Source organism: Mauremys mutica, chromosome 7, assembly GCF_020497125.1.
Source record: "Mauremys mutica isolate MM-2020 ecotype Southern chromosome 7, ASM2049712v1, whole genome shotgun sequence".
In the NCBI taxonomy this organism is placed as follows: Eukaryota; Metazoa; Chordata; order Testudines; family Geoemydidae; genus Mauremys; species Mauremys mutica.
In genome coordinates, this window is record NC_059078.1 from 35,136,144 (window position 1) to 35,149,763 (window position 13,620).

Sequence of the window (13,620 nt, forward strand, 5' to 3'; positions counted from 1 at the left end):
ACTATCAAATTAGGCACTTCAGTATACTAATCCTCCCCTCTCCAAATTCATTAATTTCCCTCATCTCATACAGTTCCAGCCATACCCCCTTGATTCTTGTCCACTGCTCCAGCCATGCTCCCCTCCCCCACACATAGCTCCCAGGTTCTCCTCACACCCAGGCTCTGAGTCAGGCGCCTCACAGGCAGAACTATGCCATTTGTTGCTGCTGTTGGAGGTGCAAAGTCTCCTTCTTTCCTTCCCCTGCTAGCTGCCAGTGAGCCCTCCCTCTGACCTTTCACTGAAGAGAAGAGGGGCTAATGGTAGGGAGGGTGCTAATTGGCTGGCAGAGGAAGAAAGTCTCAGCCACTGGCCCAACACCATGACAAGAAGTCTAAAGCTGCAGAGCCCAGTGGGGAGGCCAGGCAATGGCCTAAAAGTCACAGGCTTAGTATCATACCAAGCAGAGTGGCTGCTCCCTTGTTTCCATCTCCTCCTACACCCATCTCGACCCCAGGAGCTTCAGCACCATGCTTTGCCGTGGCAGGACTTCTGGGTGCATGCAAGGCATGCAACCCAGTTCTGTCTATCTAAGGCTATCTATTTATATAGCCTACTGCCAAGATATCTATGCACTCCATAAACTGAAGAGCAAGATAGCCCTGAACAAAATGGTGCCTTTGCTTTGTCTCTCTGTTCCCTTCCCAGGGAGAGGTGGGTGGAGGACAATGTACAAAAGTGGTTCAATTCCAGCTTAACAATTGCCTCTGCAGTGTCACCATCTGCATTTCCCCTCTTTCAGTACAAGTGGAAAGCAGTGTCCAGCCTGTAGTGTGGGGATGGCCAAAAGTGCTTTAGTTTTGGGAAGAGGTAACAGCAATCTGCTACTAAATAGAGACCAACAATGGAGTATTGAGCTGGCCATTCTTGAAGATGGGCACTCAGCAATCTGGGGTTCAGAGAGAGACCAGAGAAGCACTTGTGAGCTCAGATAACATGGAAGATCTGATTAATACTCTAAGTATTAATAAACTTAGTGGGCAACTAAGAAAGAGATGATATTAACGAGAACAAGTTCCAACAAAACAGCATATGGCAAACCCTTTTCTGGAAGTTTATTCAGACAGAATTTATTACATGAGGATGAGACATTTCCAAGTAGCCTCAAGGAAAACCTTAAGACAATCATTTTAACTGAATTAGACTGGTTATACATTTTTATTCATCATAATTATAGTGGTTAATTATGTTTCTCTTGTATAGATATTGGATACTTTAACATGTGAGATATTATCCTTCTGGTTTTTCATGCATTTTTGTTTTGTTATTGGGTAAAGAAGGAGGCAATCAAATCATGAGTAAATGAATATGTACGGCATTTAGAAATAAATTGTCACAGTTCTGTAGTCCACTCCATGAATTCCCAGCCAGGTATCAGGTCTCTAGCCAACACCTGTCTCTGGGCAGGGACCCTGATCCCATTCCTTCCGGAATGGGGGTTTTAAGGCAGCAGAGCTCCCTGCCATATGCTGCAATATCCCCAGCAAGCCAGTCTGCCTAACAGACAGCACTTTTGCTTTGCTTTCTCTCTCTGAAGGCTATGAACAGCGTTTTGCCAGCAGTTACATGTTATCACACAGCTCTTTCTAAGCAAGCACCTTTATTCTTAAGGTAACAGCATCAAAGAGTCAAATAAAAGCTCCTATAGTCAATGCTAAAAGCTTACCAGAGGTGATCAGTCAGTCTTATGGGGCCCTAGTAGGCCCATGTCTATCCAATCCTTCTGAAAAGGTTGGACAGGATCTTCTGTCCCTGGGGCCTCCATTTGCTGAATCAGAAAGAAGGCAGGGAGTCAGTTTAAACCAAGCCTTTGTATAGCAAAAACCCCTTCTTGCTGTCTGGAAAACTCAGTTTGAACCTGTATATGCAAGCCTCCCCAGGGTGTGGTATGTCTCTAGAGGTGTTTAAGATGGATCACTTAGGTTGTAATCACCCATCTCCCCCCTCCCCACCCAAGTTTTCAGTTCCTGGAGGAGCTGTGATAACCCTCCTGCCTGGAGTTGCATGCAATCCCTGGCCCACAATGATACATAAGTTTCATACAATGTGTTCCCCCCCCCCCCGAATATTCCATGCAGTTGCAATATCTGTCACAGTAATTTTATTAAATTTATCTTGGTTCTAATTTAGTTTACAAGCATAGATCTGAGTCTATCCAAGTTAACTGTAAATTTTATGTAAATATTACTTTAAGACTGTGGTTCTCAACCAGGGGTATGTGTACCCCTGGGGGTACTCAGAGGTCTTCCAGGGGATACTCAACTCATCTAGATTAGTGTTTCTCAACCTGGGGGTTGCGGCTCCTAGGGGGCTCATGGGACAAGTTTTGGCAGGGGGGGGTCATAAGTGTTGGGCTGGTGTTAGGGATTGGCAAGCAGGGCAACTGCCTCAGGTTCCATGCCACAGGGGACCCTGCAAAGCTAAGTTACATGGTTCAGCACCAAGTGGTGGGGCTCAAGCTTCAGACAAGGCTGGCAAGTGAAAAACAGGCTCAGGTCTCACACTGAAATGTAAGTACAATATTTATATTCCAATCAATTTATTTTATAATTTTATGGTAAAAATGAAAAAGTAAGCAATTTCTTAGTAATAGTGTGCTGTGACACTTCTGTATTTTTAGGTCTGATTTTGTAAGCAAGTAGCTTTTAAGTGAGGTGAAACTTGGGGTACACAAGACAAATCAGATTCCTGAAAGGGGTACAGTAGTCAGGAAAGATGGAGACTGGAGACGTATTTGCCCTTCCTCCCTCTGAAAAGATCCTGTGTGCTTTGTATAGCATAACAAAAGCAGGGGCAGAGGTAGTCTTGGCACATCAGCAAGCTAAAGAAGTATGGTCTGGATGAAAGGACTATAAAGTGGATAGAAAGCTGGCTAGATCATCCGGCTCAACAGGTAGTGATCAATGGCTCCATGTCATGACGCGGCAGGTAAACAAACCGGCCCAGCCCTCCAAGGGGCTTACCCTGGCAGGCCGCATGCCAAAGGTTGCCAATCCCTGGACTAGATACTGCAGTCAATGCTCTCAGGACTCAGGGGCTGGTTAGTGCCTATTGCTACCTGGAAGACCGGGCTTGTGCTGCTAGAGGCTGGTGGTTTCAGGGAGCTGATCCACAGCAGACACAGACAAGAATGCTTCATGCTAAGGGCAGGTGGTGGTGAGTTGCCTCACAACCCTAGGCCCTGGGGAGCCTCACAAGATTAAAAATTCTCTGTATTTTCTCAATCTCTGAAGGAGACAGTATCATGCTCAATTTATCTTCAGTCCATGCCATTTTGAAATTCCCTAATCTACAAACTGTTAGTTATCCCTGAGAGCATGCAGGTTTATTTTTTGGTTTTGGCATGCTCTACGGGATTATTGACTTGAATCAATAACTGCAACAGGTTCATTAATGCAGATCTACGTAGTAATTGATAGTAATAAATCTCCTGGCAACTGCAGTGGCCTGTGCTGGGGTATCTTGAGAGTAGCATTTAATTACAGTCTGTATTATTTTTTAATCTCCCCAAAGATTTTATATGCCTGTCAGGTCAGAAAGCAGGCAGAGAAGCAATTTATAGCACTACCCAAGGAAAGGATAATCTAGATATGTCTGTGGGCATTACTTGGCAAGAAAAAGTTTGCACTCTCTCTAAATCTCAGTGCCAATACCCAAGACACCGGTAATCAAGGGATAACAGCCAGCAGTCAAGAGAACTTGGATTAAGCCCAGGGGCTAACACAAATGGTTAATCTATCACTGCTGTGGATGGTCCCATTTTACATATATTTATACTCACATCTTCAATCAGGAAGCTGCTGAGTGCAAAGATGAGGATTACTGTTTTCTGAAGCAAATGCTTTACATTACTTTGAATGGTGACACAAATGTGATAATCATACAGATTTCTTCATTTACAACTTAGAATCATAGACTTTAAGGTCAGAAGGGATCATTATAATTGTCTAGTCTGACCTCTTGCACAACGCAGGCCACAGAATCTCACCCACCCTCTCCTGTATCAAACCTCTAACCTATGTCTGAGCTACTGAAGTCCTCAAATCATGGTTTAAAGACTTCAAGGTGCATTGGTACTGAGCTTAAATAATTCCTCTCCCTTCCTGGTATTTATCCCTCTGATATATTTATAGAGATGTTAGCTCTGCTTTGCTGACAGCTACAATAGAGCACAGTGACAGAGCCATGCACTGGTAGGAAGTCTAAGCTGAGACACCTAGGCACTTTGGGATGCTAAGAAATACTCAAATAATCATTTTTGAAAATGTAGGCTTATACCCATTGTACAGAGTTCATGTTAAATGCATCTTTTTTAAACCATGGCTTGAATACATTTTCAATTCCTCTTCAAATAAATCATTTGATCAGTTTCTATCATTAACCTCCTCATGTCCCAATCCCCAACATTCTGCATTTGTCATCACTATCTATATTCACTTATCAACTTTCAGCCCATCATCATTCTTACACAAATATCTCTCCTGCATTTAAGGGCTGCAGGATTAGCCCATATTGAAAAACCTATTCAAGGCACTTTGTTTCTGAAGTCTTTTCAATGTCCACACTCAGCTTAATTTAGATTTTTTCTTTCTTTATACTGGTAATTTTCAGATCAATAAAATACATTATATTTAAGTGGATTTATGTAATTCATGTACTTAATTTTACTTTAAAAATAAACTTTGATGGTATTCAATACAGGAACTCATCACTTAAAGTCCTCCCGGTTAACCTTGTTTTGATGTTAAGTTGCTGATCAATTAGGGAACACGCTCATTTAAAGTCGTGAAATGCTCCCTTCTAATGTTGTTTGGCACCTGCCTGTTTTGTCCACCGCTTGCAAGAAGAGCAGCCTGTTGCAGCTAGCTGGTGGGGGCTTGTAATCAAGGTGGACCAGCAGCCCTCCCTCAGCTTCCCCTATCAGCTCCCCACTCCCCTAAGTTCCCTGTGCAGCAGCTGTCCCTCCCCCCACTGCCATGTGCTGCTCCTGCCCTCTGCCTTGGAGCTGCTCCCAGAGACTCCTGCTTGCTGACGGGAAGCTAATGTCAGGGTGTCTCCCCCTCCCCCCTGCTCCTGCACCCCACTTACCCCATCTTCCATAGAGCAGGGGGGACACATGAGGGAGGGAGGGAGCTTCTAGGCAGTAGCTGCTGTCTCAGCAAGCTGATTTAATTAAGAAGGCAGTGTACTTACGCCTGGGGTCAGCTATTTAAAGGGGAAATGCACATTTTTTCTTTCACACACAGGGTGTGTGTCTCTGTATGCCTTCCCTCCTTTCCTGCTGCTTTGTAGAGTGTTGAGAGAGTTAACCCATAAGAGCTCAGTCAATTGCTAGTTCATTTAGCAGTAAGGTATTCCCTGGGAAATATCCCACCTTCTGACTCCTCCACCTCAACCAAGCTTCACAATCATCATCACTGTGTACCAGTATTAAATTGTTTGTTTAAAACTTATACTGCATGTGTATATATATATTAGTCTTTTGTCTGGTGAAAAAAAATTCCCTGGAACCTAACCCCCTCATTTACATTAATTCTTATGGGGAAATTGGATTCGCTTAACATTGTTTCGCTTAAAGTCGCATTTTTCAGGAACATAAATACAACGTTAAGTGAGGAGTTCCTGTACTCTGGACATCATATACATTCAAATACAGCCCACATGAGTACTCATCCCAACTTGACAGATAAATAAATACTCATAAGCAAATATAAAGAGGAGAGTAAAATAAACCCTCAGTTCATCCTTTCCCCAAAAGTCTGGAAGAAAAAGATGGATTTTGCAGTATTCCTGAAAGCGTAATACATTCAGGCACTGACAGTCCAAGTGGAGGAGTAGTGAGTTTAAAAGTCAGGGAACCTTCGCAGAGAATGCTCTGCCAGCTGCTCCCACCTGTTAAGAGAGAAGGCACTCCTGCTCAGTCTCCACTGATCTCAGCTGTAGTAGTATGGCACCAGAAAAAAAAAAGATTATAACTCACGTAATCAGCTCCCAAATCATTTAGGACTTTTAGGTTAACACCAACATCTTCCATTCTACCTGGAAATTGATTTTTATGTGCTTGCAGCAGGCAACTCCACTTATGGGACTTGATTCTCAGAGCTTCTCTACACAGGAAAGTTTTACTAATTACACTGATATAGTTAAATAAGTATAAACCCCCTATGGATTGTCTTATTCCGGGATACAGCTGGCTTTCTGGAGTTTAGCTTATACTCCTTGCCAAACAATAAGCTAAAATAGAAAAAAGGCACTCTTCTCTAAAGTTCTGATCTGGGCCCCATCACCACAGTATCTGAGCACTGTGTCATCTTTAATGTATTTATCCTCACAACACCTCTGGGGCCTTGTCTACACTACAAGACTATTTCGAATCAACTTAGTTCGAATTTGTGGATTCGACCTTATGAAGTCGAATTTGTGTATCCACAGTAAATACACTAATTCGAATTTCTGAGTCCACAGTAATGGGGCTGGCGTCGACTTTGGAAGCGGTGCACTGTGGGAAGCTATCCCACAGTTCCTGCAGTCCCCGCTGCCCATTGGAATGCTGGGTAGAGCTCCCAATGCCTCCTGGGGGAAAAATGTGTCGAGGGTGCTTTTGGGTAACTGTTGTCATTGAACCGTCAATCACGCCCTCCCTCCCTGAAAGCTCCGGCGGGAAATCTGTTCGCGCCCTTCTCTTGTCAGTTACAGCGCGTACGCCACAGCACTGCGAGCATGGAGCCCGCTGCGATCATCGCTGCACTTATGGCCGTTGTCAACTCCTCGCACCTTATCGTTCACCTCTTCCACAGTCAGCTGCTGAGAAATCGGGCGAGGAGGCTCCGGCAGCGCGGTGAGGAGAGTGGCGCAGACCTCTCACAAAGCAGGGTACGCCACGCCGTGGAGATCATGGTGGCAATGGGTCAAGTTCATGGTGTGGAACGGCGATTCTGGGCCCGGGAAACAAGCACGGACTGGTGGGACCGCATAGTGCTGCAGGTCTGGGATGAATCACAGTGGCTGCGAAACTTCAGGATGCGTAAGGGCACTTTCCTTGAACTCTGTGACTTGCTGGCCCCTGCCCTGAAGCGCCAGGACACACGGATGCGAGCAGCCCTGAGTGTGCAGAAGCGAGTGGCCATAGCCCTCTGGAAACTTGCAACGCCAGACAGCTACCGGTCAGTAGCGAACCACTTTGGCGTGGGCAAATCTACCGTGGGGGTTGCTGTGATTGAAGTAGCCCACGCAATCGTTGAGCAACTGCTCTCAAAGGTAGTGACTCTCGGAAACGTCCAGGACATCATAGATGGCTTCGCCGCGATGGGATTCCCAAACTGCGGTGGGGCTATAGATGGGACTCACATCCCTATCCTGGCACCAGCCCACCAGGCCAGCGAGTACATTAACCGAAAGGGCTACTTTTCAATGGTGCTGCAAGCACTGGTGGACCATAGGGGACGGTTTACCAACATCTTCGTTGGGTGGGCGGGCAAGGTTCATGACGCGCATGTGTTCAGGAACTCTGGTCTGTTTAAACGCCTCCAGGCAGGTACTTTCTTCCCGGAACACAAACTAATGGTTGGGGATGTGCAGATGCCTACAGTGATCCTCGGGGACCCAGCCTACCCGCTAATGCCCTGGCTCATGAAGCCCTATACAGGCGCCTTGGACAGAGAGAAGGAACTCTTCAACTACCGGCTGAGCAAGTGCAGAATGGTGGTGGAGTGTGCTTTCGGACGTCTCAAGGGGAGATGGCGGAGCTTACTGACTCGCTCGGACATCAGCGAAAAGAATATCCCCGTAGTTATTGCTGCTTGCTGTGTGCTACACAATCTCTGTGAGAGCAAGGGCGAGACCTTTTTGTCCGGATGGGAGGTTGAGGCAAATCGCCTGGCTGCAGTTTACACTCAGCCAGACACCCGTGCCGAGAGAATATCCCAGCGGGAAGCGCTGTGTATCCGGGAGGCTTTGAAAGCAAGTTTCCTCGGAGAGCAAGGTAACCTATGACTCTCCACTTGCTTTCAAGAGAAACTGACCCTGGGCCTGTGTCTCTATGTGTTGAGTGAGATCTGCGGTTACATACCCCGTTCTCCAAGTTTCCCCCACTTCCAAAGCACGTTTTAAAGCAAATTAATTGTTACACTCATTATTAATAAATGTTTGTTTTACTTTGCATTTCTGTTCAGGTGTTGAAACATGGACGCATACTGTGCTGGGCACGGTGTGCACTGATGTACAGACCGCTTGTTCCATAGAGGAATGACATCCTCCTGCTCCTACATAGGTCTCTGGGGTGGGGGACGGTTGCAAGTGGTTGTGCATGGAGGGGAGGGATTGCAGGAAGGGGTGGGTTTGCAGGAAGGGGCGAGTGGTGCCTTCTTTGGATAGGGGTTTGGATGACGGCAGTGGGCTGCGGGTTTGGGCGTAGGAAGGGGTGAGGGGTGTGGGGGAAGGGTGAGTATCTGTCCGTGGATGAGGGCTCTTGTTGGGGCTCAGGGCAGCGGAGAGGCTCGTTGCTACGGTGGAAGTGCATGGTAAGGGCAGCGTGCCTTAACATTAAGGCGGTGGCAGGCGCTAGGACCCTGGACAAGCATACACATCACAGAGTGACCCTGGTGCCTACTGACTGCAGTGTGTGTGTGCCCTGCAGTTGATCATGCCCCCAAGTCTGTACCCTGGTAATGTAGGCTATACCGTGCAATTATAAATCCCCTCCCCCCCCCATACACAAAAAAATCCTCTGACACGAAAGACGTGACCGAAACAGTGAATAACAGCAAACAGCTTTTAATAATCTAATACGCAGTGGGGGGATGAAACTTGGATTTGGGACTGGGTGAGCCTGTAAGGGAAGCACTTCTACAAATTTATAGCATGAGAGGTGTGTGGTACATTAGCGCTATGCAGTGGTGCAGTGACAGTTCTCACGGCCCCTACCGCCCCTCCGTCTTGTACTTTTGGGTGAGGGGGGGGCAGGACTTCTTGGCGGGGGAGGGCGGTTGCAGATACACTGCAGGGGGGCTCTGTCCTCCTGCCTGCGGTCCTGCAGAACATCAACAAGGCGCCGGAGCGTGTCCGTTTGCTCCCTCATTAGCCCAAGCAGCGTTTGAGTCGCCTGCTGGTCTTCCTGCCGCCACCTGTCCTCCCGTTCGATGTGTGTGCGATGCTGTTGACATAGGGTCTCCCTCCACTGTCTCTACTCTGCCGCCTCGGCTCTGGAGCAGGCCATCAGTTCCGCGAACATCTCGTCCCTAGTCTTTTTCTTTCGCCGCCTAATCTGCGCCAGCCTCTGCGAGGGGGATGCTGGGGCAGTCCGGGAAAGAGCCGAAGCTGTGTGATGGGAAAAGTAACTGATTTCCTTGAACAGATACATGTTTGCGAACAGTGAACACAGTCTAGTCAGTTTCTCTGAACAAGACTATACAGGGCAACAAGTCTCACGAGATCTCAGGCCAAGTTCGAGATTTCGGAATACGCTCTCATTGGCTGCGGCATTGCACAGGAGAGCGGACAAGTGGGGAGAGACAGCTGAATCCGTCTAGCAGACAGTCCTGGTAAGCCTTACAGTACATTCTGCTTATCAGTTAATGGATAGCTGTGCCCTCCCGCTAAAGGCAATCTGGAAATCATATACTCTGACCCTTTTCCAGCCACTCCCGCCAGTGCACGGGAAAGATCAATGTATGCTTTTCCTATGTGGCCTACAACACGTGGCTGTTAAGCGAGGGTCATTGTTATGCAAAGTAAAAGTCAACCATTCACAACAGTAACAATACACTAATTGCCCTAATTAGATGCAGCATTTCATGAACGAGATCACCCTGATGCGGGTCCCTCGGAGTCACAAAGAGCGGATGCTAAGGGAAGCCCTGCAGAGACCAGGACCATATGCGGCCATGCTTGTCGAGGCGATGATTCCCATCTACATAAGGATGTCCTGGCGCGGAAGAGTGTGCTTCCACGGAGCACCCAACAAGGCACCTCTCCCCAGGAACCTCCTGCGGAGGCTTTTCGAGGACCTAAATGAGACCTTTCTTGAATTGTCCCTGGAGGATTATTGTTCAATCCCTATATGTGTGGACCTACTTTTCATATAGTTTTTCATTGAAAATTTTATATATAGTATTTCTATTTTTTTATACCTGTTTTATAAAAAATAAATGTTTACATGTTTAGAGCACTTACCGCCTGATCCTTCCCCTGATTCAGAGTCCGGGTTAACGGCCGGGGAGGGTTGGTAGGGGATCTCTGTGAGGGTGATGAAGAGATCCTGGCTGTCAGGGAAAGCGGTTTTGTGTTCGCTGTCGCCTGCGCCGTCCTCCACAGACCCTTCCTCATCTTCCCCATCGGCGAACATCGAGGAGGAACTGTCCAGGTTCACTATGCCATCCTCAGAGTCCACGGTCACTGGTGGGGCAGTGGTGGCAGACCCACCTAGAATGGCATGCAGTGCCTCGTAGAAGCGGCATGTCTGGGGCTGGGCTCCGGAGCGTCCGTTTGCCGCTCTGACTTTTTGGTAGCCTTGTCTCAGGTCCTTGATTTTCACGCGGCACTGCATTGCATCCCGGCTGTATCCTTTCTCTATCATTGCTTTAGAGACCTTCTTGAAGGTCTTTGCATTCCGCTTGCTGGAGCGCAGCTCCGACAGCACAGACTCCTCGCCCCACACACCGATCAGATCCAGGACTTCCCGGTCTGTCCATGCTGGGGACCTCTTTCTATTCTTGGATTGGCCGGACTCCTCTGCTGGAGAGCTCTGCATCGTTGCAGGTGCTGCGGAGCTCGCCCCGATGTCCAGCCAGGACGTCAGATTCAAAGTGCCCAGACAGGAAAAGGAATTCAAATTTTCCCGGGTCATTTCCTGTGTGGCTGGTCAGAGAATCCAAGCTCGGACTGCTGTCCAGAGTGTCAACAGAGTGGTGCACTGTGGGATAGCTCCCGGAGCTACTAAGTTCGATTTGCATCCACACCTAGCCTAATTCGAGCTAGCCATGTCGAATTTAGCGTTACTCCACCTGTCGGGGTGGAGTACCAAATTCGAACTAAAGAGCCCTCTAGTTCGAATTAAATGGCTTCCTCGTGTGGACGGTTGAGCGGTTAGTTCGAATTAACGCTGCTAAATTCGAATTAAAGTCCTAGTGTAGACCAGGCCTGGGAGGCAAGGCAGTGCTGTTATCCCCATTATTTCAAATGGGGAACTGAGACCCAGAGAAGCTAAATAACTGGTCTAAGGTCACACAGAAAGACTGTGGTCAAGCAGGGAATTAAATCCAAGTCTCCCAAGTCCTAAGCTAGTGCCCCAACACTGACACATCCTTCCAGGAGAGGAGTGTCTACACAGGGGTTATACTGGTATATTTATACTGGTTTACATGAACACCTTCCCTTATACATGGGTAAGTTATATCAGTACACAAGCCCTCATTTACACAGAGGCTGCTTTACATCATTCTGGCAGAGTAAAGGGGACCTTAAAGTGAGTGTAAATATAATTAATGCCTACTTCAGTTCCCTTTTACAATGCCAATGGATGCATAATGACCTTAGCATCAGCAACAATCAGGCCAATAAGTGGATTACCATGTTCTTCACCAGCTTGCGTTTCTGAGTTATCTCAAGGTGTGGCCCCATGGAGCATGCACTATAGGAATCTAGAGGTGACAAAAGCATGCATAATTGTGGCTAGATCTACATCAGAGTGGAATAGGCACAGAGGAAAAAGACACATACTCTTGGACAGAGCTGCTTCCTGGAGCAGCCCAGGAGTTAACACACTTGAGCTGCACACCTGTGTTACAAATGGCAGCCACACTTGGCAGCAAAAAATTCCACCAACTCTTCTGGCTGCTCCCTGCAATGCAGAAGAATTGTGTCAGTCTGTTTTAAGATGCAGCCAGCTAGCCTTCATCCAACCCCCCATCCCCCAGTTCATATAGACAATATTATTCCTTACTACTGCTCCAGCTATGTTTAGATATGAGGGACAGGTATGATTTCAGATTTATTTTGCCCACTTGTATGCCATATTGTGATGACTTGATGCCAAAATCCATGGATGAATCCAGCCAGAATGAGACTCTTTAACCACCATACAAACACAGAGGCAATCCTAACCTTGAGGTTCATGAGTGAATCATTTCAGCCAAATCAAACATTGTTTATTTCCACTTTCAATCTGCAGTGTGGACTCTATTCTACATAGGTTCTTCGACCATGGTCACGACCATGGTATCTGAGTGCCTCCCAACAGTACATTAAGCAACATGACTACACATCTGTCAAGTGTTTTCTGGAAACCCAGGACCTGTGCTAAGCCCCCACCCCAATAGCTTAAGCACATCCTTCCCCAGAACTTCAGGCTTGTAGGCATCCTGAGTTTACAGTTTAGCTCCTCAGGGGCACATGACCTGTGAAGCAAACAAAAAGATGCACAGACTGACTTTGCAAAGGTTTCTATACACAATTACTCTTTACTTAGATAGCATAGAAAATATACAGATTCAAAAAAAACCCAATAAAACTCTACATACATATCCCTGCCTCAGTTTCCTCCACAGAGTGGGGAGTCTAACTTCACATCCCAGTGCATGGAGCCTCATTTTCCATACATGGTTTTGTTGGTATCTACCACTTATTTCTAACAGTGAAACAAATATGATTTGATTGTCACAAGACAATGGATGGAAATACCGAGAGGGGCACTCCTTCCCTTGATTGACACTAATTAAAGATAGATAATGAGCAATTCAGTTGATTGTTTTAGAATCTTTAAAATGTTATACAATTAAAGCTGATTTTAAATTGTTTATTGTGCCTGCTAGTGGCACATTACCTGACAGCATGGCTGGGACAAACGCAACTAGTTAAAGTTAAATCATTTTCTTTTACCAATCGCAATTTTTTAAAATGAGTCTTCAACTTGTGCAATTGGCATTAAAAATAAATGACTACCTTTATTTACTTTCCTTCTTGCATGGTTTCATTTGCCCTGTTACCATTATCCTATCAAGTAAACTGAAGAGGATGCTCCATTTCATTATCACACGGAGTCTATTTTTCTTCTTTTGGCACCTTCCTCACAAACTACGCCACGCCTATGCCCAGATCTACAGTGCTCAAAGCATCCCAGTTATTTTCAGTCTTTTGCGGTTTTATATGCTTTTCTTCTTTTTTAAATAGTGATATATTGCAGCAGCTTCATTTCTGGTATGCTTTCAACACTTCAGCAGAGCTATACCAGAGATGAATTTGGCTGAGTGTTTAACATTTATATAGCCATTTTCGTCCCAAAATATCTAAAGCGACTTAAACTTTATATATGTAAGAATCATGTTACCAGTCTCTGAAATGTGCTACCACTTGGACTGGAATGCACAGCTGTTGAATAATACACAGCAATACTACACTGCCATACCAACAGGAACATGGCATCCAATCGAAACTGCAGAGGGGAGGTTAGCGAGGAAGAATATAATTACACGGCCTGGAATTTGGTCGGGTCACCTGCGTTAATATCCTGGCTGTTATGAAAAGCAGCATGGGAATCTTTAATCATTAAGACTTCACTTTTATGTCTCAAGGTATAAATATTGTTTG

The 13,620-nt window shown here is 46.3% G+C and overlaps 1 long non-coding RNA gene across 2 annotated transcripts in view; it reads right to left on the reverse strand.

Annotated features, from left to right (window-relative positions):
• The window catches only part of LOC123374783, a 35,136-nt gene extending 33,325 nt beyond the window's left edge, over positions 1 to 1,811 (reverse strand). For both annotated transcript variants that reach the window (XR_006581198.1, XR_006581197.1), the window contains exon 1: positions 1,706 to 1,811. This is a non-coding gene — a long non-coding RNA (uncharacterized LOC123374783). The remainder of the gene's footprint in view (positions 1 to 1,705) is intronic.
• Between the last annotated feature and the right edge of the window lie 11,809 nt (positions 1,812 to 13,620).